The sequence below is a fragment of the Cololabis saira genome, unplaced genomic scaffold (genome assembly GCF_033807715.1).
Source record: "Cololabis saira isolate AMF1-May2022 unplaced genomic scaffold, fColSai1.1 scf036, whole genome shotgun sequence".
In the NCBI taxonomy this organism is placed as follows: domain Eukaryota; kingdom Metazoa; phylum Chordata; class Actinopteri; order Beloniformes; family Belonidae; genus Cololabis; species Cololabis saira.
This window is the reverse complement of record NW_026906200.1, coordinates 487,564-511,772: the sequence shown is the minus strand read 5'-3', so window position 1 is coordinate 511,772 and position 24,209 is coordinate 487,564. Positions and strand designations below refer to the sequence as shown.

General features: G+C 51.8%; 10 non-coding genes across 10 annotated transcripts; all 10 read right to left on the bottom strand.

Moving 5' to 3' along the window:
• Positions 1-765: 765 nt before the first annotated feature.
• trnai-aau (transfer RNA isoleucine (anticodon AAU)) lies at positions 766-839 on the bottom strand. Its single transcript has one exon. It is a non-coding gene; the product is annotated as a tRNA-Ile (tRNA).
• A 2,416-nt stretch (positions 840-3,255) lies between these two features.
• On the bottom strand, positions 3,256-3,329 carry trnai-aau (transfer RNA isoleucine (anticodon AAU)). The gene has a single exon. It is a non-coding gene; the product is annotated as a tRNA-Ile (tRNA).
• A 2,393-nt stretch (positions 3,330-5,722) lies between these two features.
• trnai-aau (transfer RNA isoleucine (anticodon AAU)) lies at positions 5,723-5,796 on the bottom strand. The gene has a single exon. It is a non-coding gene; the product is annotated as a tRNA-Ile (tRNA).
• Positions 5,797-8,191: 2,395 nt separating this feature from the next.
• trnai-aau (transfer RNA isoleucine (anticodon AAU)) lies at positions 8,192-8,265 on the bottom strand. Its single transcript has one exon. It is a non-coding gene; the product is annotated as a tRNA-Ile (tRNA).
• Positions 8,266-10,681: 2,416 nt separating this feature from the next.
• On the bottom strand, positions 10,682-10,755 carry trnai-aau (transfer RNA isoleucine (anticodon AAU)). The gene has a single exon. It is a non-coding gene; the product is annotated as a tRNA-Ile (tRNA).
• Positions 10,756-13,167: 2,412 nt separating this feature from the next.
• Positions 13,168-13,241, bottom strand: trnai-aau (transfer RNA isoleucine (anticodon AAU)). The gene has a single exon. It is a non-coding gene; the product is annotated as a tRNA-Ile (tRNA).
• A 2,412-nt stretch (positions 13,242-15,653) lies between these two features.
• Positions 15,654-15,727, bottom strand: trnai-aau (transfer RNA isoleucine (anticodon AAU)). Its single transcript has one exon. It is a non-coding gene; the product is annotated as a tRNA-Ile (tRNA).
• Positions 15,728-18,141: 2,414 nt separating this feature from the next.
• Positions 18,142-18,215, bottom strand: trnai-aau (transfer RNA isoleucine (anticodon AAU)). The gene has a single exon. It is a non-coding gene; the product is annotated as a tRNA-Ile (tRNA).
• A 2,414-nt stretch (positions 18,216-20,629) lies between these two features.
• Positions 20,630-20,703, bottom strand: trnai-aau (transfer RNA isoleucine (anticodon AAU)). The gene has a single exon. It is a non-coding gene; the product is annotated as a tRNA-Ile (tRNA).
• A 2,414-nt stretch (positions 20,704-23,117) lies between these two features.
• trnai-aau (transfer RNA isoleucine (anticodon AAU)) lies at positions 23,118-23,191 on the bottom strand. The gene has a single exon. It is a non-coding gene; the product is annotated as a tRNA-Ile (tRNA).
• Positions 23,192-24,209: the final 1,018 nt, after the last annotated feature.

Genomic DNA, 24,209 nt, shown 5'->3' with positions numbered 1-24,209 from the left:
GGGGTCTGGTGGTGGAAGCTGGGGGTCGAGCTAGTGGGGGATAACTGTCACAGACCTGGCTGAATCCATTTAGACTCTAGACCCCCTGTTTGGACCCTGACCAGACTTTGGGAACAGTGGGTGGTTCAGCAGAGTGGCGCAGCGGAAGCGTGCTGGGCCCATAACCCAGAGGTCGATGGATCGAAACCATCCTCTGCTAGATACAACTTCAGCTATATTATGAGTCTACTCGGGGACTGGTGGTGGAAGCTGGGGGTCTGGTGGTGGAAGCTCCTGTGTTCTGGTAGTGATTTTGCTGGGGTCTGGTGGTGAATGCTCCTGGGGTCTGGTGCTGGAAGCTCCAGGAGTCTGGTGATGGAAGCTCCTGGGTTCTGGTGGTGGAAGCTGGGGGTCGAGCTAGTGGGGTCTGGGGGTGGAAGCTGGGTGTCTGGTGGTGGAAGCTGCTGGGGTGCTCCTGGGGTCTGGTGGTAGAGACTTTTTTAAAGCTTGATGATTATACTTCATCACTGAGAGTTATGTGTATTCTCATTTTTTAAATGTTTTTTTATGAAAAGTACTTTGATTTGTACATGAGATGTGTAATACAAATAAGCTTTCCTCACTTCATAAACTTAAATTCCTTATGTTTGAGTTATCTTTATTTCCTCTTAGCTTTAAGTCAGGTGATTATCAGACTTGACGAATTATTGTCGCACACCAAAGCTAACAATGGAACATACAATCTTTAGAGTCTGAAGTTTTTAAAGATATGCAGAGTAAGCAGTTTGGCCAGTATGGGGATTGAACCCATGACCTTGGCGTTATTAGCACCACGCTCTGACCTTCTGAGCTAACCGGCCTCAATGCTGGCGGCGCGTGTGTGTGTGTGTGTGTGAGCGAGCAGGTGGGTCCCCTGAGGGGAAAATACAAGAATGTGTGCGCGTGTGAACTTTTACATGTTGATCTTAACTTCACACTCAGATATACCATATACTTATCTATGGCAGATAACTGTCACAGACCTGGCTGAGTCCATTTAGACTCTAGACCCCCTGTTTGGACCCTGACCAGACTTTGGGAACAGTGGGTGGTTCAGCAGAGTGGCGCAGCGGAAGCGTGCTGGGCCCATAACCCAGAGGTCGATGGATCGAAACCATCCTCTGCTAGATACAACTTCAGCTATATTATGAGTCTACTGTGAGATACTACCCTTGTCTCATTTAATAACAAACATAAAGTGATGTCATTATTTGTACAACTCCTCATGACTATGTTAAGAAGTGTTTTGTTTAGTTTCCTGCAAAGTAAACATAGTGGGAAGTGTTTCTTTCCACATCTAATAGTGTACAAACTCAGAATTTCACACAGAGCCTATGAGAAGCATATGAGCGTTTACCATATTTAGTTACAACTACAAAACACTTAACTGACGTTTTATTCTTTATTACTGAACTAAATGTTTGTCCAGATGGAAGCAACAGTATTTGTTTCCTTGCACAAGCTGACCAAAGGTCCTAACAAAAGGTCCTGAAACCAGAACATGAGTGAAAAGCAATATACGCCTGAGCATCGGACAGAGTGCTGTCCATGGTACCAGGAGCGTCTGGGTGTTTAGGGTACCAGGGCCCTGGTCGTCCAAGTAAGCGGGCTGGCTCTTTCACTCCGGTGGCCGGTTGGGGGGGGGCTTAAGAGCGGGTCCCCGGGTTCGGACGGTGAGCCGGGTCTTTGGGTGGCTCCAGGTGAGCCGGGTTTTTTGGGCAGCGGGACGGTGAGCCGCGAGGCTGAGTGGCTTTCAGCGACGTGCTGCCTGTCAGTTTTTCTCCGGGTTGAAGGTCTTGTTTCGGGCCTGAGGCTAAGTGGCTCCGGACCGGCTGTGGTGTGTTTTTCTCTGGGCCGAGGGGAGGGGTAAGCGGATGTAAGCCCCGCGATTCTCGGCTGGATCTCCGCGGTCTCAGCGCCACGAGAATGCGGATGAAGCCCCCCGATTCTCGGCTCGGCTCGCCACGAGGCTCTGGTCGAGCTGGTCCGGGATTCCACGCACCTCCGGGGACTGGTGGTGGAAGCTGGGGGTCTGGTGGTTATGCTGCTGGGGACTGGTGGTGATTTTGCTGGGGTCTGGTGGTGGAAGCTCCTGGGGTCTGGTGGTGGAAGCTCCTGGGGTCTGGTGGTGGAAGCTCCTGGGGTCTGGTGGTGGAAGCTCCTGGGGTCTGGTGGTGGAAGCTCTGGTGGTGGAAGCTCCTGGGGTCTGGTGGTGGAAGCTCCTGGGGTCTGGTGCTGGAAGCTCTGGTGGTGGAAGCTCCTGGGGTCTGGTGGTGGAAGCTCTGGTGGTGGAAACTCCTGGGGTCTGGTGGTGATTTTGCTGGGGTATGGTGGTGAATGCTCCTGAGGTCTGGTGGTGGAAGCTCCTGAGGTCTGGTGGTGGAAGCTCCAGGAGTCTGGTGGTGGAAGCTGGGGGTCGAGCTAGTGGGGTCTGGGGGTGGAAGCTGCTGGGGTCTGGTGGTGGAAGCTTCTGGGGTCTGGTGGTGGAAGCTGGGGGTCGAGCTAGTGGGGGATAACTGTCACAGACCTGGCTGAATCCATTTAGACTCTAGACCCCCTGTTTGGACCCTGACCAGACTTTGGGAACAGTGGGTGGTTCAGCAGAGTGGCGCAGCGGAAGCGTGCTGGGCCCATAACCCAGAGGTCGATGGATCGAAACCATCCTCTGCTAGATACAACTTCAGCTATATTATGAGTCTACTCGGGGACTGGTGGTGGAAGCTGGGGGTCTGGTGGTGGAAGCTCCTGTGTTCTGGTAGTGATTTTGCTGGGGTCTGGTGGTGAATGCTCCTGGGGTCTGGTGCTGGAAGCTCCAGGAGTCTGGTGATGGAAGCTCCTGGGTTCTGGTGGTGGAAGCTGGGGGTCGAGCTAGTGGGGTCTGGGGGTGGAAGCTGGGTGTCTGGTGGTGGAAGCTGCTGGGGTGCTCCTGGGGTCTGGTGGTAGAGACTTTTTTAAAGCTTGATGATTATACTTCATCACTGAGAGTTATGTGTATTCTCATTTTTTAAATGTTTTTTTATGAAAAGTACTTTGATTTGTACATGAGATGTGTAATACAAATAAGCTTTCCTCACTTCATAAACTTAAATTCCTTATGTTTGAGTTATCTTTATTTCCTCTTAGCTTTAAGTCAGGTGATTATCAGACTTGACGAATTATTGTCGCACACCAAAGCTAACAATGGAACATACAATCTTTAGAGTCTGAAGTTTTTAAAGATATGCAGAGTAAGCAGTTTGGCCAGTATGGGGATTGAACCCATGACCTTGGCGTTATTAGCACCACGCTCTGACCTTCTGAGCTAACCGGCCTCAATGCTGGCGGCGCGTGTGTGTGTGTGTGTGAGCGAGCAGGTGGGTCCCCTGAGGGGAAAATACAAGAATGTGTGCGCGTGTGAACTTTTACATGTTGATCTTAACTTCACACTCAGATATACCATATACTTATCTATGGCAGATAACTGTCACAGACCTGGCTGAGTCCATTTAGACTCTAGACCCCCTGTTTGGACCCTGACCAGACTTTGGGAACAGTGGGTGGTTCAGCAGAGTGGCGCAGCGGAAGCGTGCTGGGCCCATAACCCAGAGGTCGATGGATCGAAACCATCCTCTGCTAGATACAACTTCAGCTATATTATGAGTCTACTGTGAGATACTACCCTTGTCTCATTTAATAACAAACATAAAGTGATGTCATTATTTGTACAACTCCTCATGACTATGTTAAGAAGTGTTTTGTTTAGTTTCCTGCAAAGTAAACATAGTGGGAAGTGTTTCTTTCCACATCTAATAGTGTACAAACTCAGAATTTCACACAGAGCCTATGAGAAGCATATGAGCGTTTACCATATTTAGTTACAACTACAAAACACTTAACTGACGTTTTATTCTTTATTACTGAACTAAATGTTTGTCCAGATGGAAGCAACAGTATTTGTTTCCTTGCACAAGCTGACCAAAGGTCCTAACAAAAGGTCCTGAAACCAGAACATGAGTGAAAAGCAATATACGCCTGAGCATCGGACAGAGTGCTGTCCATGGTACCAGGAGCGTCTGGGTGTTTAGGGTACCAGGGCCCTGGTCGTCCAAGTAAGCGGGCTGGCTCTTTCACTCCGGTGGCCGGTTGGGGGGGGGCTTAAGAGCGGGTCCCCGGGTTCGGACGGTGAGCCGGGTCTTTGGGTGGCTCCAGGTGAGCCGGGTTTTTTGGGCAGCGGGACGGTGAGCCGCGAGGCTGAGTGGCTTTCAGCGACGTGCTGCCTGTCAGTTTTTCTCCGGGTTGAAGGTCTTGTTTCGGGCCTGAGGCTAAGTGGCTCCGGACCGGCTGTGGTGTGTTTTTCTCTGGGCCGAGGGGAGGGGTAAGCGGATGTAAGCCCCGCGATTCTCGGCTGGATCTCCGCGGTCTCAGCGCCACGAGAATGCGGATGAAGCCCCCCGATTCTCGGCTCGGCTCGCCACGAGGCTCTGGTCGAGCTGGTCCGGGATTCCACGCACCTCCGGGGACTGGTGGTGGAAGCTGGGGGTCTGGTGGTTATGCTGCTGGGGACTGGTGGTGATTTTGCTGGGGTCTGGTGGTGGAAGCTCCTGGGGTCTGGTGGTGGAAGCTCCTGGGGTCTGGTGGTGGAAGCTCCTGGGGTCTGGTGGTGGAAGCTCCTGGGGTCTGGTGGTGGAAGCTCTGGTGGTGGAAGCTCCTGGGGTCTGGTGGTGGAAGCTCCTGGGGTCTGGTGCTGGAAGCTCTGGTGGTGGAAGCTCCTGGGGTCTGGTGGTGGAAGCTCTGGTGGTGGAAACTCCTGGGGTCTGGTGGTGATTTTGCTGGGGTATGGTGGTGAATGCTCCTGAGGTCTGGTGGTGGAAGCTCCTGAGGTCTGGTGGTGGAAGCTCCAGGAGTCTGGTGGTGGAAGCTGGGGGTCGAGCTAGTGGGGTCTGGGGGTGGAAGCTGCTGGGGTCTGGTGGTGGAAGCTTCTGGGGTCTGGTGGTGGAAGCTGGGGGTCGAGCTAGTGGGGGATAACTGTCACAGACCTGGCTGAATCCATTTAGACTCTAGACCCCCTGTTTGGACCCTGACCAGACTTTGGGAACAGTGGGTGGTTCAGCAGAGTGGCGCAGCGGAAGCGTGCTGGGCCCATAACCCAGAGGTCGATGGATCGAAACCATCCTCTGCTAGATACAACTTCAGCTATATTATGAGTCTACTCGGGGACTGGTGGTGGAAGCTCCTGTGTTCTGGTAGTGATTTTGCTGGGGTCTGGTGGTGAATGCTCCTGGGGTCTGGTGCTGGAAGCTCCAGGAGTCTGGTGATGGAAGCTCCTGGGTTCTGGTGGTGGAAGCTGGGGGTCGAGCTAGTGGGGTCTGGGGGTGGAAGCTGGGTGTCTGGTGGTGGAAGCTGCTGGGGTGCTCCTGGGGTCTGGTGGTAGAGACTTTTTTAAAGCTTGATGATTATACTTCATCACTGAGAGTTATGTGTATTCTCATTTTTTAAATGTTTTTTTATGAAAAGTACTTTGATTTGTACATGAGATGTGTAATACAAATAAGCTTTCCTCACTTCATAAACTTAAATTCCTTATGTTTGAGTTATCTTTATTTCCTCTTAGCTTTAAGTCAGGTGATTATCAGACTTGACGAATTATTGTCGCACACCAAAGCTAACAATGGAACATACAATCTTTAGAGTCTGAAGTTTTTAAAGATATGCAGAGTAAGCAGTTTGGCCAGTATGGGGATTGAACCCATGACCTTGGCGTTATTAGCACCACGCTCTGACCTTCTGAGCTAACCGGCCTCAATGCTGGCGGCGCGTGTGTGTGTGTGTGTGTGAGCGAGCAGGTGGGTCCCCTGAGGGGAAAATACAAGAATGTGTGCGCGTGTGAACTTTTACATGTTGATCTTAACTTCACACTCAGATATACCATATACTTATCTATGGCAGATAACTGTCACAGACCTGGCTGAGTCCATTTAGACTCTAGACCCCCTGTTTGGACCCTGACCAGACTTTGGGAACAGTGGGTGGTTCAGCAGAGTGGCGCAGCGGAAGCGTGCTGGGCCCATAACCCAGAGGTCGATGGATCGAAACCATCCTCTGCTAGATACAACTTCAGCTATATTATGAGTCTACTGTGAGATACTACCCTTGTCTCATTTAATAACAAACATAAAGTGATGTCATTATTTGTACAACTCCTCATGACTATGTTAAGAAGTGTTTTGTTTAGTTTCCTGCAAAGTAAACATAGTGGGAAGTGTTTCTTTCCACATCTAATAGTGTACAAACTCAGAATTTCACACAGAGCCTATGAGAAGCATATGAGCGTTTACCATATTTAGTTACAACTACAAAACACTTAACTGACGTTTTATTCTTTATTACTGAACTAAATGTTTGTCCAGATGGAAGCAACAGTATTTGTTTCCTTGCACAAGCTGACCAAAGGTCCTAACAAAAGGTCCTGAAACCAGAACATGAGTGAAAAGCAATATACGCCTGAGCATCGGACAGAGTGCTGTCCATGGTACCAGGAGCGTCTGGGTGTTTAGGGTACCAGGGCCCTGGTCGTCCAAGTAAGCGGGCTGGCTCTTTCACTCCGGTGGCCGGTTGGGGGGGGGCTTAAGAGCGGGTCCCCGGGTTCGGACGGTGAGCCGGGTCTTTGGGTGGCTCCAGGTGAGCCGGGTTTTTTGGGCAGCGGGACGGTGAGCCGCGAGGCTGAGTGGCTTTCAGCGACGTGCTGCCTGTCAGTTTTTCTCCGGGTTGAAGGTCTTGTTTCGGGCCTGAGGCTAAGTGGCTCCGGACCGGCTGTGGTGTGTTTTTCTCTGGGCCGAGGGGAGGGGTAAGCGGATGTAAGCCCCGCGATTCTCGGCTGGATCTCCGCGGTCTTAGCGCCACGAGAATGCGGATGAAGCCCCCCGATTCTCGGCTCGGCTCGCCACGAGGCTCTGGTCGAGCTGGTCCGGGATTCCACGCACCTCCGGGGACTGGTGGTGGAAGCTGGGGGTCTGGTGGTTATGCTGCTGGGGACTGGTGGTGATTTTGCTGGGGTCTGGTGGTGGAAGCTCCTGGGGTCTGGTGGTGGAAGCTCCTGGGGTCTGGTGGTGGAAGCTCCTGGGGTCTGGTGGTGGAAGCTCCTGGGGTCTGGTGGTGGAAGCTCTGGTGGTGGAAGCTCCTGGGGTCTGGTGGTGGAAGCTCCTGGGGTCTGGTGCTGGAAGCTCTGGTGGTGGAAGCTCCTGGGGTCTGGTGGTGGAAGCTCTGGTGGTGGAAACTCCTGGGGTCTGGTGGTGATTTTGCTGGGGTATGGTGGTGAATGCTCCTGAGGTCTGGTGGTGGAAGCTCCTGAGGTCTGGTGGTGGAAGCTCCAGGAGTCTGGTGGTGGAAGCTGGGGGTCGAGCTAGTGGGGTCTGGGGGTGGAAGCTGCTGGGGTCTGGTGGTGGAAGCTTCTGGGGTCTGGTGGTGGAAGCTGGGGGTCGAGCTAGTGGGGGATAACTGTCACAGACCTGGCTGAATCCATTTAGACTCTAGACCCCCTGTTTGGACCCTGACCAGACTTTGGGAACAGTGGGTGGTTCAGCAGAGTGGCGCAGCGGAAGCGTGCTGGGCCCATAACCCAGAGGTCGATGGATCGAAACCATCCTCTGCTAGATACAACTTCAGCTATATTATGAGTCTACTCGGGGACTGGTGGTGGAAGCTCCTGTGTTCTGGTAGTGATTTTGCTGGGGTCTGGTGGTGAATGCTCCTGGGGTCTGGTGCTGGAAGCTCCAGGAGTCTGGTGATGGAAGCTCCTGGGTTCTGGTGGTGGAAGCTGGGGGTCGAGCTAGTGGGGTCTGGGGGTGGAAGCTGGGTGTCTGGTGGTGGAAGCTGCTGGGGTGCTCCTGGGGTCTGGTGGTAGAGACTTTTTTAAAGCTTGATGATTATACTTCATCACTGAGAGTTATGTGTATTCTCATTTTTTAAATGTTTTTTTATGAAAAGTACTTTGATTTGTACATGAGATGTGTAATACAAATAAGCTTTCCTCACTTCATAAACTTAAATTCCTTATGTTTGAGTTATCTTTATTTCCTCTTAGCTTTAAGTCAGGTGATTATCAGACTTGACGAATTATTGTCGCACACCAAAGCTAACAATGGAACATACAATCTTTAGAGTCTGAAGTTTTTAAAGATATGCAGAGTAAGCAGTTTGGCCAGTATGGGGATTGAACCCATGACCTTGGCGTTATTAGCACCACGCTCTGACCTTCTGAGCTAACCGGCCTCAATGCTGGCGGCGCGTGTGTGTGTGTGTGTGTGAGCGAGCAGGTGGGTCCCCTGAGGGGAAAATACAAGAATGTGTGCGCGTGTGAACTTTTACATGTTGATCTTAACTTCACACTCAGATATACCATATACTTATCTATGGCAGATAACTGTCACAGACCTGGCTGAGTCCATTTAGACTCTAGACCCCCTGTTTGGACCCTGACCAGACTTTGGGAACAGTGGGTGGTTCAGCAGAGTGGCGCAGCGGAAGCGTGCTGGGCCCATAACCCAGAGGTCGATGGATCGAAACCATCCTCTGCTAGATACAACTTCAGCTATATTATGAGTCTACTGTGAGATACTACCCTTGTCTCATTTAATAACAAACATAAAGTGATGTCATTATTTGTACAACTCCTCATGACTATGTTAAGAAGTGTTTTGTTTAGTTTCCTGCAAAGTAAACATAGTGGGAAGTGTTTCTTTCCACATCTAATAGTGTACAAACTCAGAATTTCACACAGAGCCTATGAGAAGCATATGAGCGTTTACCATATTTAGTTACAACTACAAAACACTTAACTGACGTTTTATTCTTTATTACTGAACTAAATGTTTGTCCAGATGGAAGCAACAGTATTTGTTTCCTTGCACAAGCTGACCAAAGGTCCTAACAAAAGGTCCTGAAACCAGAACATGAGTGAAAAGCAATATACGCCTGAGCATCGGACAGAGTGCTGTCCATGGTACCAGGAGCGTCTGGGTGTTTAGGGTACCAGGGCCCTGGTCGTCCAAGTAAGCGGGCTGGCTCTTTCACTCCGGTGGCCGGTTGGGGGGGGGCTTAAGAGCGGGTCCCCGGGTTCGGACGGTGAGCCGGGTCTTTGGGTGGCTCCAGGTGAGCCGGGTTTTTTGGGCAGCGGGACGGTGAGCCGCGAGGCTGAGTGGCTTTCAGCGACGTGCTGCCTGTCAGTTTTTCTCCGGGTTGAAGGTCTTGTTTCGGGCCTGAGGCTAAGTGGCTCCGGACCGGCTGTGGTGTGTTTTTCTCTGGGCCGAGGGGAGGGGTAAGCGGATGTAAGCCCCGCGATTCTCGGCTGGATCTCCGCGGTCTCAGCGCCACGAGAATGCGGATGAAGCCCCCCGATTCTCGGCTCGGCTCGCCACGAGGCTCTGGTCGAGCTGGTCCGGGATTCCACGCACCTCCGGGGACTGGTGGTGGAAGCTGGGGGTCTGGTGGTTATGCTGCTGGGGACTGGTGGTGATTTTGCTGGGGTCTGGTGGTGGAAGCTCCTGGGGTCTGGTGGTGGAAGCTCCTGGGGTCTGGTGGTGGAAGCTCCTGGGGTCTGGTGGTGGAAGCTCCTGGGGTCTGGTGGTGGAAGCTCTGGTGGTGGAAGCTCCTGGGGTCTGGTGGTGGAAGCTCCTGGGGTCTGGTGCTGGAAGCTCTGGTGGTGGAAGCTCCTGGGGTCTGGTGGTGGAAGCTCTGGTGGTGGAAACTCCTGGGGTCTGGTGGTGATTTTGCTGGGGTATGGTGGTGAATGCTCCTGAGGTCTGGTGGTGGAAGCTCCTGAGGTCTGGTGGTGGAAGCTCCAGGAGTCTGGTGGTGGAAGCTGGGGGTCGAGCTAGTGGGGTCTGGGGGTGGAAGCTGCTGGGGTCTGGTGGTGGAAGCTTCTGGGGTCTGGTGGTGGAAGCTGGGGGTCGAGCTAGTGGGGGATAACTGTCACAGACCTGGCTGAATCCATTTAGACTCTAGACCCCCTGTTTGGACCCTGACCAGACTTTGGGAACAGTGGGTGGTTCAGCAGAGTGGCGCAGCGGAAGCGTGCTGGGCCCATAACCCAGAGGTCGATGGGTGGAAACCATCCTCTGCTAGATACAACTTCAGCTATATTATGAGTCTACTCGGGGACTGGTGGTGGAAGCTGGGGGTCTGGTGGTGGAAGCTCCTGTGTTCTGGTAGTGATTTTGCTGGGGTCTGGTGGTGAATGCTCCTGGGGTCTGGTGCTGGAAGCTCCAGGAGTCTGGTGATGGAAGCTCCTGGGTTCTGGTGGTGGAAGCTGGGGGTCGAGCTAGTGGGGTCTGGGGTTGGAAGCTGGGTGTCTGGTGGTGGAAGCTGCTGGGGTGCTCCTGGGGTCTGGTGGTAGAGACTTTTTTAAAGCTTGATGATTATACTTCATCACTGAGAGTTATGTGTATTCTCATTTTTTAAATGTTTTTTTATGAAAAGTACTTTGATTTGTACATGAGATGTGTAATACAAATAAGCTTTCCTCACTTCATAAACTTAAAATCCTTATGTTTGAGTTATCTTTATTTCCTCTTAGCTTTAAGTCAGGTGATTATCAGACTTGACGAATTATTGTCGCACACCAAAGCTAACAATGGAACATACAATCTTTAGAGTCTGAAGTTTTTAAAGATATGCAGAGTAAGCAGTTTGGCCAGTATGGGGATTGAACCCATGACCTTGGCGTTATTAGCACCACACTCTGACCTTCTGAGCTAACCGGCCTCAATGCTGGCGGCGCGTGTGTGTGTGTGTGAGCGAGCAGGTGGGTCCCCTGAGGGGAAAATACAAGAATGTGTGCGCGTGTGAACTTTTACATGTTGATCTTAACTTCACACTCAGATATACCATATACTTATCTATGGCAGATAACTGTCACAGACCTGGCTGAGTCCATTTAGACTCTAGACCCCCTGTTTGGACCCTGACCAGACTTTGGGAACAGTGGGTGGTTCAGCAGAGTGGCGCAGCGGAAGCGTGCTGGGCCCATAACCCAGAGGTCGATGGATCGAAACCATCCTCTGCTAGATACAACTTCAGCTATATTATGAGTCTACTGTGAGATACTACCCTTGTCTCATTTAATAACAAACATAAAGTGATGTCATTATTTGTACAACTCCTCATGACTATGTTAAGAAGTGTTTTGTTTAGTTTCCTGCAAAGTAAACATAGTGGGAAGTGTTTCTTTCCACATCTAATAGTGTACAAACTCAGAATTTCACACAGAGCCTATGAGAAGCATATGAGCGTTTACCATATTTAGTTACAACTACAAAACACTTAACTGACGTTTTATTCTTTATTACTGAACTAAATGTTTGTCCAGATGGAAGCAACAGTATTTGTTTCCTTGCACAAGCTGACCAAAGGTCCTAACAAAAGGTCCTGAAACCAGAACATGAGTGAAAAGCAATATACGCCTGAGCATCGGACAGAGTGCTGTCCATGGTACCAGGAGCGTCTGGGTGTTTAGGGTACCAGGGCCCTGGTCGTCCAAGTAAGCGGGCTGGCTCTTTCACTCCGGTGGCCGGTTGGGGGGGGGCTTAAGAGCGGGTCCCCGGGTTCGGACGGTGAGCCGGGTCTTTGGGTGGCTCCAGGTGAGCCGGGTTTTTTGGGCAGCGGGACGGTGAGCCGCGAGGCTGAGTGGCTTTCAGCGACGTGCTGCCTGTCAGTTTTTCTCCGGGTTGAAGGTCTTGTTTCGGGCCTGAGGCTAAGTGGCTCCGGACCGGCTGTGGTGTGTTTTTCTCTGGGCCGAGGGGAGGGGTAAGCGGATGTAAGCCCCGCGATTCTCGGCTGGATCTCCGCGGTCTCAGCGCCACGAGAATGCGGATGAAGCCCCCCGATTCTCGGCTCGGCTCGCCACGAGGCTCTGGTCGAGCTGGTCCGGGATTCCACGCACCTCCGGGGACTGGTGGTGGAAGCTGGGGGTCTGGTGGTTATGCTGCTGGGGACTGGTGGTGATTTTGCTGGGGTCTGGTGGTGGAAGCTCCTGGGGTCTGGTGGTGGAAGCTCCTGGGGTCTGGTGGTGGAAGCTCCTGGGGTCTGGTGGTGGAAGCTCCTGGGGTCTGGTGGTGGAAGCTCTGGTGGTGGAAGCTCCTGGGGTCTGGTGGTGGAAGCTCCTGGGGTCTGGTGCTGGAAGCTCTGGTGGTGGAAGCTCCTGGGGTCTGGTGGTGGAAGCTCTGGTGGTGGAAACTCCTGGGGTCTGGTGGTGATTTTGCTGGGGTATGGTGGTGAATGCTCCTGAGGTCTGGTGGTGGAAGCTCCTGAGGTCTGGTGGTGGAAGCTCCAGGAGTCTGGTGGTGGAAGCTGGGGGTCGAGCTAGTGGGGTCTGGGGGTGGAAGCTGCTGGGGTCTGGTGGTGGAAGCTTCTGGGGTCTGGTGGTGGAAGCTGGGGGTCGAGCTAGTGGGGGATAACTGTCACAGACCTGGCTGAATCCATTTAGACTCTAGACCCCCTGTTTGGACCCTGACCAGACTTTGGGAACAGTGGGTGGTTCAGCAGAGTGGCGCAGCGGAAGCGTGCTGGGCCCATAACCCAGAGGTCGATGGATCGAAACCATCCTCTGCTAGATACAACTTCAGCTATATTATGAGTCTACTCGGGGACTGGTGGTGGAAGCTGGGGGTCTGGTGGTGGAAGCTCCTGTGTTCTGGTAGTGATTTTGCTGGGGTCTGGTGGTGAATGCTCCTGGGGTCTGGTGCTGGAAGCTCCAGGAGTCTGGTGATGGAAGCTCCTGGGTTCTGGTGGTGGAAGCTGGGGGTCGAGCTAGTGGGGTCTGGGGTTGGAAGCTGGGTGTCTGGTGGTGGAAGCTGCTGGGGTGCTCCTGGGGTCTGGTGGTAGAGACTTTTTTAAAGCTTGATGATTATACTTCATCACTGAGAGTTATGTGTATTCTCATTTTTTAAATGTTTTTTTATGAAAAGTACTTTGATTTGTACATGAGATGTGTAATACAAATAAGCTTTCCTCACTTCATAAACTTAAAATCCTTATGTTTGAGTTATCTTTATTTCCTCTTAGCTTTAAGTCAGGTGATTATCAGACTTGACGAATTATTGTCGCACACCAAAGCTAACAATGGAACATACAATCTTTAGAGTCTGAAGTTTTTAAAGATATGCAGAGTAAGCAGTTTGGCCAGTATGGGGATTGAACCCATGACCTTGGCGTTATTAGCACCACACTCTGACCTTCTGAGCTAACCGGCCTCAATGCTGGCGGCGCGTGTGTGTGTGTGTGAGCGAGCAGGTGGGTCCCCTGAGGGGAAAATACAAGAATGTGTGCGCGTGTGAACTTTTACATGTTGATCTTAACTTCACACTCAGATATACCATATACTTATCTATGGCAGATAACTGTCACAGACCTGGCTGAGTCCATTTAGACTCTAGACCCCCTGTTTGGACCCTGACCAGACTTTGGGAACAGTGGGTGGTTCAGCAGAGTGGCGCAGCGGAAGCGTGCTGGGCCCATAACCCAGAGGTCGATGGATCGAAACCATCCTCTGCTAGATACAACTTCAGCTATATTATGAGTCTACTGTGAGATACTACCCTTGTCTCATTTAATAACAAACATAAAGTGATGTCATTATTTGTACAACTCCTCATGACTATGTTAAGAAGTGTTTTGTTTAGTTTCCTGCAAAGTAAACATAGTGGGAAGTGTTTCTTTCCACATCTAATAGTGTACAAACTCAGAATTTCACACAGAGCCTATGAGAAGCATATGAGCGTTTACCATATTTAGTTACAACTACAAAACACTTAACTGACGTTTTATTCTTTATTACTGAACTAAATGTTTGTCCAGATGGAAGCAACAGTATTTGTTTCCTTGCACAAGCTGACCAAAGGTCCTAACAAAAGGTCCTGAAACCAGAACATGAGTGAAAAGCAATATACGCCTGAGCATCGGACAGAGTGCTGTCCATGGTACCAGGAGCGTCTGGGTGTTTAGGGTACCAGGGCCCTGGTCGTCCAAGTAAGCGGGCTGGCTCTTTCACTCCGGTGGCCGGTTGGGGGGGGGCTTAAGAGCGGGTCCCCGGGTTCGGACGGTGAGCCGGGTCTTTGGGTGGCTCCAGGTGAGCCGGGTTTTTTGGGCAGCGGGACGGTGAGCCGCGAGGCTGAGTGGCTTTCAGCGACGTGCTGCCTGTCAGTTTTTCTCCGGGTTGAAGGTCTTGTTTCGGGCCTGAGGCTAAGTGGCTCCGGACCGGCTGTGGTGTGTTTTTCTCTGGGCCGAGGGGAGGGGTAAGCGGATGTAAGCCCCGCGATTCTCGGCTGGATCTCCGCGGTCTCAGCGCCACGAGAATGCGGATGAAGCCCCCCGATTCTCGGCTCGGCTCGCCACGAGGCTCTGGTCGAGCTGGTCCGGGATTCCACGCACCTCCGGGGACTGGTGGTGGAAGCTGGGGGTCTGGTGGTTATGCTGCTGGGGACTGGTGGTGATTTTGCTGGGGTCTGGTGGTGGAAGCTCCTGGGGTCTGGTGGTGGAAGCTCCTGGGGTCTGGTGGTGGAAGCTCCTGGGGTCTGGTGGTGGAAGCTCCTGGGGTCTGGTGGTGGAAGCTCTGGTGGTGGAAGCTCCTGGGGTCTGGTGGTGGAAGCTCCTGGGGTCTGGTGCTGGAAGCTCTGGTGGTGGAAGCTCCTGGGGTCTGGTGGTGGAAGCTCTGGTGGTGGAAACTCCTGGGGTCTGGTGGTGATTTTGCTGGGGTATGGTGGTGAATGCTCCTGAGGTCTGGTGGTGGAAGCTCCTGAGGTCTGGTGGTGGAAGCTCCAGGAGTCTGGTGGTGGAAGCTGGGGGTCGAGCTAGTGGGGTCTGGGGGTGGAAGCTGCTGGGGTCTGGTGGTGGAAGCTTCTGGGGTCTGGTGGTGGAAGCTGGGGGTCGAGCTAGTGGGGGATAACTGTCACAGACCTGGCTGAATCCATTTAGACTCTAGACCCCCTGTTTGGACCCTGACCAGACTTTGGGAACAGTGGGTGGTTCAGCAGAGTGGCGCAGCGGAAGCGTGCTGGGCCCATAACCCAGAGGTCGATGGATCGAAACCATCCTCTGCTAGATACAACTTCAGCTATATTATGAGTCTACTCGGGGACTGGTGGTGGAAGCTGGGGGTCTGGTGGTGGAAGCTCCTGTGTTCTGGTAGTGATTTTGCTGGGGTCTGGTGGTGAATGCTCCTGGGGTCTGGTGCTGGAAGCTCCAGGAGTCTGGTGATGGAAGCTCCTGGGTTCTGGTGGTGGAAGCTGGGGGTCGAGCTAGTGGGGTCTGGGGGTGGAAGCTGGGTGTCTGGTGGTGGAAGCTGCTGGGGTGCTCCTGGGGTCTGGTGGTAGAGACTTTTTTAAAGCTTGATGATTATACTTCATCACTGAGAGTTATGTGTATTCTCATTTTTTAAATGTTTTTTTATGAAAAGTACTTTGATTTGTACATGAGATGTGTAATACAAATAAGCTTTCCTCACTTCATAAACTTAAATTCCTTATGTTTGAGTTATCTTTATTTCCTCTTAGCTTTAAGTCAGGTGATTATCAGACTTGACGAATTATTGTCGCACACCAAAGCTAACAATGGAACATACAATCTTTAGAGTCTGAAGTTTTTAAAGATATGCAGAGTAAGCAGTTTGGCCAGTATGGGGATTGAACCCATGACCTTGGCGTTATTAGCACCACGCTCTGACCTTCTGAGCTAACCGGCCTCAATGCTGGAGGCGCGTGTGTGTGTGTGTGTGAGCGAGCAGGTGGGTCCCCTGAGGGGAAAATACAAGAATGTGTGCGCGTGTGAACTTTTACATGTTGATCTTAACTTCACACTCAGATATACCATATACTTATCTATGGCAGATAACTGTCACAGACCTGGCTGAGTCCATTTAGACTCTAGACCCCCTGTTTGGACCCTGACCAGACTTTGGGAACAGTGGGTGGTTCAGCAGAGTGGCGCAGCGGAAGCGTGCTGGGCCCATAACCCAGAGGTCGATGGATCGAAACCATCCTCTGCTAGATACAACTTCAGCTATATTATGAGTCTACTGTGAGATACTACCCTTGTCTCATTTAATAACAAACATAAAGTGATGTCATTATTTGTACAACTCCTCATGACTATGTTAAGAAGTGTTTTGTTTAGTTTCCTGCAAAGTAAACATAGTGGGAAGTGTTTCTTTCCACATCTAATAGTGTACAAACTCAGAATTTCACACAGAGCCTATGAGAAGCATATGAGCGTTTTCCATATTTAGTTACAACTACAAAACACTTAACTGACGTTTTATTCTTTATTACTGAACTAAATGTTTGTCCAGATGGAAGCAACAGTATTTGTTTCCTTGCACAAGCTGACCAAAGGTCCTAACAAAAGGTCCTGAAACCAGAACATGAGTGAAAAGCAATATACGCCTGAGCATCGGACAGAGTGCTGTCCATGGTACCAGGAGCGTCTGGGTGTTTAGGGTACCAGGGCCCTGGTCGTCCAAGTAAGCGGGCTGGCTCTTTCACTCCGGTGGCCGGTTGGGGGGGGGCTTAAGAGCGGGTCCCCGGGTTCGGACGGTGAGCCGGCTCTTTGGGTGGCTCCAGGTGAGCCGGGTTTTTTGGGCAGCGGGACGGTGAGCCGCGAGGCTGAGTGGCTTTCAGCGACGTGCTGCCTGTCAGTTTTTCTCCGGGTTGAAGGTCTTGTTTCGGGCCTGAGGCTAAGTGGCTCCGGACCGGCTGTGGTGTGTTTTTCTCTGGGCCGAGGGGAGGGGTAAGCGGATGTAAGCCCCGCGATTCTCGGCTGGATCTCCGCGGTCTCAGCGCCACGAGAATGCGGATGAAGCCCCCCGATTCTCGGCTCGGCTCGCCACGAGGCTCTGGTCGAGCTGGTCCGGGATTCCACGCACCTCCGGGGACTGGTGGTGGAAGCTGGGGGTCTGGTGGTTATGCTGCTGGGGACTGGTGGTGATTTTGCTGGGGTCTGGGGGTGGAAGCTGCTGGGGTCTGGTGGTGGAAGCTTCTGGGGTCTGGTGGTGGAAGCTCCTGGGGTCTGGTGGTGGAAGCTCCTGGGGTCTGGTGGTGGAAGCTCTGGTGGTGGAAGCTCCTGGGGTCTGGTGGTGGAAGCTCCTGGGGTCTGGTGCTGGAAGCTCTGGTGGTGGAAGCTCCTGGGGTCTGGTGGTGGAAGCTCTGGTGGTGGAAACTCCTGGGGTCTGGTGGTGATTTTGCTGGGGTATGGTGGTGAATGCTCCTGAGGTCTGGTGGTGGAAGCTCCTGAGGTCTGGTGGTGGAAGCTCCAGGAGTCTGGTGGTGGAAGCTGGGGGTCGAGCTAGTGGGGTCTGGGGGTGGAAGCTGCTGGGGTCTGGTGGTGGAAGCTTCTGGGGTCTGGTGGTGGAAGCTGGGGGTCGAGCTAGTGGGGGATAACTGTCACAGACCTGGCTGAATCCATTTAGACTCTAGACCCCCTGTTTGGACCCTGACCAGACTTTGGGAACAGTGGGTGGTTCAGCAGAGTGGCGCAGCGGAAGCGTGCTGGGCCCATAACCCAGAGGTCGATGGATCGAAACCATCCTCTGCTAGATACAACTTCAGCTATATTATGAGTCTACTCGGGGACTGGTGGTGGAAGCTGGGGGTCTGGTGGTGGAAGCTCCTGTGTTCTGGTAGTGATTTTGCTGGGGTCTGGTGGTGAATGCTCCTGGGGTCTGGTGCTGGAAGCTCCAGGAGTCTGGTGATGGAAGCTCCTGGGTTCTGGTGGTGGAAGCTGGGGGTCGAGCTAGTGGGGTCTGGGGGTGGAAGCTGGGTGTCTGGTGGTGGAAGCTGCTGGGGTGCTCCTGGGGTCTGGTGGTAGAGACTTTTTTAAAGCTTGATGATTATACTTCATCACTGAGAGTTATGTGTATTCTCATTTTTTAAATGTTTTTTTATGAAAAGTACTTTGATTTGTACATGAGATGTGTAATACAAATAAGCTTTCCTCACTTCATAAACTTAAATTCCTTATGTTTGAGTTATCTTTATTTCCTCTTAGCTTTAAGTCAGGTGATTATCAGACTTGACGAATTATTGTCGCACACCAAAGCTAACAATGGAACATACAATCTTTAGAGTCTGAAGTTTTTAAAGATATGCAGAGTAAGCAGTTTGGCCAGTATGGGGATTGAACCCATGACCTTGGCGTTATTAGCACCACGCTCTGACCTTCTGAGCTAACCGGCCTCAATGCTGGCGGCGCGTGTGTGTGTGTGTGTGAGCGAGCAGGTGGGTCCCCTGAGTGGAAAATACAAGAATGTGTGCGCGTGTGAACTTTTACATGTTGATCTTAACTTCACACTCAGATATACCATATACTTATCTATGGCAGATAACTGTCACAGACCTGGCTGAGTCCATTTAGACTCTAGACCCCCTGTTTGGACCCTGACCAGACTTTGGGAACAGTGGGTGGTTCAGCAGAGTGGCACAGCGGAAGCGTGCTGGGCCCATAACCCAGAGGTCGATGGATCGAAACCATCCTCTGCTAGATACAACTTCAGCTATATTATGAGTCTACTGTGAGATACTACCCTTGTCTCATTTAATAACAAACATAAAGTGATGTCATTATTTGTACAACTCCTCATGACTATGTTAAGAAGTGTTTTGTTTAGTTTCCTGCAAAGTAAACATAGTGGGAAGTGTTTCTTTCCACATCTAATAGTGTACAAACTCAGAATTTCACACAGAGCCTATGAGAAGCATATGAGCGTTTACCATATTTAGTTACAACTACAAAACACTTAACTGACGTTTTATTCTTTATTACTGAACTAAATGTTTGTCCAGATGGAAGCAACAGTATTTGTTTCCTTGCACAAGCTGACCAAAGGTCCTAACAAAAGGTCCTGAAACCAGAACATGAGTGAAAAGCAATATACGCCTGAGCATCGGACAGAGTGCTGTCCATGGTACCAGGAGCGTCTGGGTGTTTAGGGTACCAGGGCCCTGGTCGTCCAAGTAAGCGGGCTGGCTCTTTCACTCCGGTGGCCGGTTGGGGGGGGGCTTAAGAGCGGGTCCCCGGGTTCGGACGGTGAGCCGGGTCTTTGGGTGGCTCCAGGTGAGCCGGGTTTTTTGGGCAGCGGGACGGTGAGCCGCGAGGCTGAGTGGCTTTCAGCGACGTGCTGCCTGTCAGTTTTTCTCCGGGTTGAAGGTCTTGTTTCGGGCCTGAGGCTAAGTGGCTCCGGACCGGCTGTGGTGTGTTTTTCTCTGGGCCGAGGGGAGGGGTAAGCGGATGTAAGCCCCGCGATTCTCGGCTGGATCTCCGCGGTCTCAGCGCCACGAGAATGCGGATGAAGCCCCCCGATTCTCGGCTCGGCTCGCCACGAGGCTCTGGTCGAGCTGGTCCGGGATTCCACGCACCTCCGGGGACTGGTGGTGGAAGCTGGGGGTCTGGTGGTTATGCTGCTGGGGACTGGTGGTGATTTTGCTGGGGTCTGGTGGTGGAAGCTCCTGGGGTCTGGTGGTGGAAGCTCCTGGGGTCTGGGGGTGGAAGCTCCTGGGGTCTGGTGGTGGAAGCTCCTGGGGTCTGGTGGTGGAAGCTCTGGTGGTGGAAGCTCCTGGGGTCTGGTGGTGGAAGCTCCTGGGGTCTGGTGCTGGAAGCTCTGGTGGTGGAAGCTCCTGGGGTCTGGTGGTGGAAGCTCTGGTGGTGGAAACTCCTGGGGTCTGGTGGTGATTTTGCTGGGGTATGGTGGTGAATGCTCCTGAGGTCTGGTGGTGGAAGCTCCTGAGGTCTGGTGGTGGAAGCTCCAGGAGTCTGGTGGTGGAAGCTGGGGGTCGAGCTAGTGGGGTCTGGGGGTGGAAGCTGCTGGGGTCTGGTGGTGGAAGCTTCTGGGGTCTGGTGGTGGAAGCTGGGGGTCGAGCTAGTGGGGGATAACTGTCACAGACCTGGCTGAATCCATTTAGACTCTAGACCCCCTGTTTGGACCCTGACCAGACTTTGGGAACAGTGGGTGGTTCAGCAGAGTGGCGCAGCGGAAGCGTGCTGGGCCCATAACCCAGAGGTCGATGGATCGAAACCATCCTCTGCTAGATACAACTTCAGCTATATTATGAGTCTACTCGGGGACTGGTGGTGGAAGCTGGGGGTCTGGTGGTGGAAGCTCCTGTGTTCTGGTAGTGATTTTGCTGGGGTCTGGTGGTGAATGCTCCTGGGGTCTGGTGCTGGAAGCTCCAGGAGTCTGGTGATGGAAGCTCCTGGGTTCTGGTGGTGGAAGCTGGGGGTCGAGCTAGTGGGGTCTGGGGGTGGAAGCTGGGTGTCTGGTGGTGGAAGCTGCTGGGGTGCTCCTGGGGTCTGGTGGTAGAGACTTTTTTAAAGCTTGATGATTATACTTCATCACTGAGAGTTATGTGTATTCTCATTTTTTAAATGTTTTTTTATGAAAAGTACTTTGATTTGTACATGAGATGTGTAATACAAATAAGCTTTCCTCACTTCATAAACTTAAATTCCTTATGTTTGAGTTATCTTTATTTCCTCTTAGCTTTAAGTCAGGTGATTATCAGACTTGACGAATTATTGTCGCACACCAAAGCTAACAATGGAACATACAATCTTTAGAGTCTGAAGTTTTTAAAGATATGCAGAGTAAGCAGTTTGGCCAGTATGGGGATTGAACCCATGACCTTGGCGTTATTAGCACCACGCTCTGACCTTCTGAGCTAACCGGCCTCAATGCTGGCGGCGCGTGTGTGTGTGTGTGTGAGCGAGCAGGTGGGTCCCCTGAGTGGAAAATACAAGAATGTGTGCGCGTGTGAACTTTTACATGTTGATCTTAACTTCACACTCAGATATACCATATACTTATCTATGGCAGATAACTGTCACAGACCTGGCTGAGTCCATTTAGACTCTAGACCCCCTGTTTGGACCCTGACCAGACTTTGGGAACAGTGGGTGGTTCAGCAGAGTGGCGCAGCGGAAGCGTGCTGGGCCCATAACCCAGAGGTCGATGGATCGAAACCATCCTCTGCTAGATACAACTTCAGCTATATTATGAGTCTACTGTGAGATACTACCCTTGTCTCATTTAATAACAAACATAAAGTGATGTCATTATTTGTACAACTCCTCATGACTATGTTAAGAAGTGTTTTGTTTAGTTTCCTGCGAAGTAAACATAGTGGGAAGTGTTTCTTTCCACATCTAATAGTGTACAAACTCAGAATTTCACACAGAGCCTATGAGAAGCATATGAGCGTTTACCATATTTAGTTACAACTACAAAACACTTAACTGACGTTTTATTCTTTATTACTGAACTAAATGTTTGTCCAGATGGAAGCAACAGTATTTGTTTCCTTGCACAAGCTGACCAAAGGTCCTAACAAAAGGTCCTGAAACCAGAACATGAGTGAAAAGCAATATACGCCTGAGCATCGGACAGAGTGCTGTCCATGGTACCAGGAGCGTCTGGGTGTTTAGGGTACCAGGGCCCTGGTCGTCCAAGTAAGCGGGCTGGCTCTTTCACTCCGGTGGCCGGTTGGGGGGGGGCTTAAGAGCGGGTCCCCGGGTTCGGACGGTGAGCCGGGTCTTTGGGTGGCTCCAGGTGAGCCGGGTTTTTTGGGCAGCGGGACGGTGAGCCGCGAGGCTGAGTGGCTTTCAGCGACGTGCTGCCTGTCAGTTTTTCTCCGGGTTGAAGGTCTTGTTTCGGGCCTGAGGCTAAGTGGCTCCGGACCGGCTGTGGTGTGTTTTTCTCTGGGCCGAGGGGAGGGGTAAGCGGATGTAAGCCCCGCGATTCTCGGCTGGATCTCCGCGGTCTCAGCGCCACGAGAATGCGGATGAAGCCCCCCGATTCTCGGCTCGGCTCGCCACGAGGCTCTGGTCGAGCTGGTCCGGGATTCCACGCACCTCCGGGGACTGGTGGTGGAAGCTGGGGGTCTGGTGGTTATGCTGCTGGGGACTGGTGGTGATTTTGCTGGGGTCTGGTGGTGGAAGCTCCTGGGGTCTGGTGGTGGAAGCTCCTGGGGTCTGGTGGTGGAAGCTCCTGGGGTCTGGTGGTGGAAGCTCCTGGGGTCTGGTGGTGGAAGCTCTGGTGGTGGAAGCTCCTGGGGTCTGGTGGTGGAAGCTCCTGGGGTCTGGTGCTGGAAGCTCTGGTGGTGGAAGCTCCTGGGGTCTGGTGGTGGAAGCGCTGGTGGTGGAAACTCCTGGGGTCTGGTGGTGATTTTGCTGGGGTATGGTGGTGAATGCTCCTGAGGTCTGGTGGTGGAAGCTCCTGAGGTCTGGTGGTGGAAGCTCCAGGAGTCTGGTGGTGGAAGCTGGGGGTCGAGCTAGTGGGGTCTGGGGGTGGAAGCTGCTGGGGTCTGGTGGTGGAAGCTTCTGGGGTCTGGTGGTGGAAGCTGGGGGTCGAGCTAGTGGGGGATAACTGTCACAGACCTGGCTGAATCCATTTAGACTCTAGACCCCCTGTTTGGACCCTGACCAGACTTTTGGAACAGTGGGTGGTTCAGCAGAGTGGCGCAGCGGAAGCGTGCTGGGCCCATAACCCAGAGGTCGATGGATCGAAACCATCCTCTGCTAGATACAACTTCAGCTATATTATGAGTCTACTCGGGGACTGGTGGTGGAAGCTGGGGGTCTGGTGGTGGAAGCTCCTGTGTTCTGGTAGTGATTTTGCTGGGGTCTGGTGGTGAATGCTCCTGGGGTCTGGTGCTGGAAGCTCCAGGAGTCTGGTGATGGAAGCTCCTGGGTTCTGGTGGTGGAAGCTGGGGGTCGAGCTAGTGGGGTCTGGGGGTGGAAGCTGGGTGTCTGGTGGTGGAAGCTGCTGGGGTGCTCCTGGGGTCTGGTGGTAGAGACTTTTTTAAAGCTTGATGATTATACTTCATCACTGAGAGTTATGTGTATTCTCATTTTTTAAATGTTTTTTTATGAAAAGTACTTTGATTTGTACATGAGATGTGTAATACAAATAAGCTTTCCTCACTTCATAAACTTAAATTCCTTATGTTTGAGTTATCTTTATTTCCTCTTAGCTTTAAGTCAGGTGATTATCAGACTTGACGAATTATTGTCGCACACCAAAGCTAACAATGGAACATACAATCTTTAGAGTCTGAAGTTTTTAAAGATATGCAGAGTAAGCAGTTTGGCCAGTATGGGGATTGAACCCATGACCTTGGCGTTATTAGCACCACGCTCTGACCTTCTGAGCTAACCGGCCTCAATGCTGGAGGCGCGTGTGTGTGTGTGTGTGAGCGAGCAGGTGGGTCCCCTGAGGGGAAAATACAAGAATGTGTGCGCGTGTGAACTTTTACATGTTGATCTTAACTTCACACTCAGATATACCATATACTTATCTATGGCAGATAACTGTCACAGACCTGGCTGAGTCCATTTAGACTCTAGACCCCCTGTTTGGACCCTGACCAGACTTTGGGAACAGTGGGTGGTTCAGCAGAGTGGCGCAGCGGAAGCGTGCTGGGCCCATAACCCAGAGGTCGATGGATCGAAACCATCCTCTGCTAGATACAACTTCAGCTATATTATGAGTCTACTGTGAGATACTACCCTTGTCTCATTTAATAACAAACATAAAGTGATGTCATTATTTGTACAACTCCTCATGACTATGTTAAGAAGTGTTTTGTTTAGTTTCCTGCGAAGTAAACATAGTGGGAAGTGTTTCTTTCCACATCTAATAGTGTACAAACTCAGAATTTCACACAGAGCCTATGAGAAGCATATGAGCGTTTACCATATTTAGTTACAACTACAAAACACTTAACTGACGTTTTATTCTTTATTACTGAACTAAATGTTTGTCCAGATGGAAGCAACAGTATTTGTTTCCTTGCACAAGCTGACCAAAGGTCCTAACAAAAGGTCCTGAAACCAGAACATGAGTGAAAAGCAATATACGCCTGAGCATCGGACAGAGTGCTGTCCATGGTACCAGGAGCGTCTGGGTGTTTAGGGTACCAGGGCCCTGGTCGTCCAAGTAAGCGGGCTGGCTCTTTCACTCCGGTGGCCGGTTGGGGGGGGGCTTAAGAGCGGGTCCCCGGGTTCGGACGGTGAGCCGGGTCTTTGGGTGGCTCCAGGTGAGCCGGGTTTTTTGGGCAGCGGGACGGTGAGCCGCGAGGCTGAGTGGCTTTCAGCGACGTGCTGCCTGTCAGTTTTTCTCCGGGTTGAAGGTCTTGTTTCGGGCCTGAGGCTAAGTGGCTCCGGACCGGCTGTGGTGT